General features: G+C 44.3%; 1 long non-coding RNA gene across 1 annotated transcript in view; it reads right to left on the bottom strand.

Annotated features, from left to right (window-relative positions):
* The window catches only part of LOC115947871, a 1,972-nt gene that overhangs the window by 474 nt on the left and 835 nt on the right, over positions 1–663 (bottom strand). Inside the window, exon 2 of the long non-coding RNA XR_004081727.1 lies at positions 142–232. This is a non-coding gene — a long non-coding RNA (uncharacterized LOC115947871). The remainder of the gene's footprint in view (positions 1–141; positions 233–663) is intronic.

The following is a 663-nucleotide window of genomic DNA, read 5'->3' as shown; positions in this document are numbered from 1 at the left end:
CTGCTCCTCCTCTTTCTCCTTCACCCTCTCCCCCCACCTTCACCCCCCGGCTGAGTTCATTCACTGGGATTGGTTTCAAATGACGCCATCGCTTTATATTTACACCAATGACCTCATCGCAGCAGCTTGAAGTTTACTGACCAGCAAAACTCTTTTCTCTCGCTCGTTCCTCTCCTTGTGCCTGCTCTTCCCGGGTGTTTGTAGTCGCTTCTGTCATTCTGGGATTCTAAGGCTTAAAAAAAAAAAAAAAACAAAACAAAACAAAAAACCCCTAACAAAACAAAAAGACCAAACACACACACGAAAACTCCCAACCTCCCAAACTTTTTCCCTCCTCCCGAGCTTTTCAGCGTGTGTGTGTGTGTCCCTCACCACTGTCCCCTTTTAATTTTTTCAAGCCATCTTGGGAAGGGGGAAGGAGAGGGAAAAGAGAGCTCCAAAGCTCCAAATGCTTCCTTTTTCTGCTCCTCTCCCCTCCCACCTTCACGCTTCCCACTCTTAAAAAAAAAAAAAGCCGAATATATTTTTTCTTTTCTAATTTTTAAATTTGCTGAGGCTTGGTTGTTTTTGGGAGGGCTTTTTAAGAAGAAGGAAAAAGAGGAGCTTTCCCAACGACTGGAAGAAGACAAAGTTGTTTCGGGCGTCAGATTTGCGTGGTTTTTT

This window comes from Geospiza fortis, unplaced genomic scaffold, assembly GCF_000277835.1.
Source record: "Geospiza fortis unplaced genomic scaffold, GeoFor_1.0 scaffold10, whole genome shotgun sequence".
Classification (NCBI taxonomy): Eukaryota; Metazoa; Chordata; class Aves; order Passeriformes; family Thraupidae; genus Geospiza; species Geospiza fortis.
This window is presented reverse-complemented; position numbering and strand designations above follow the sequence as displayed.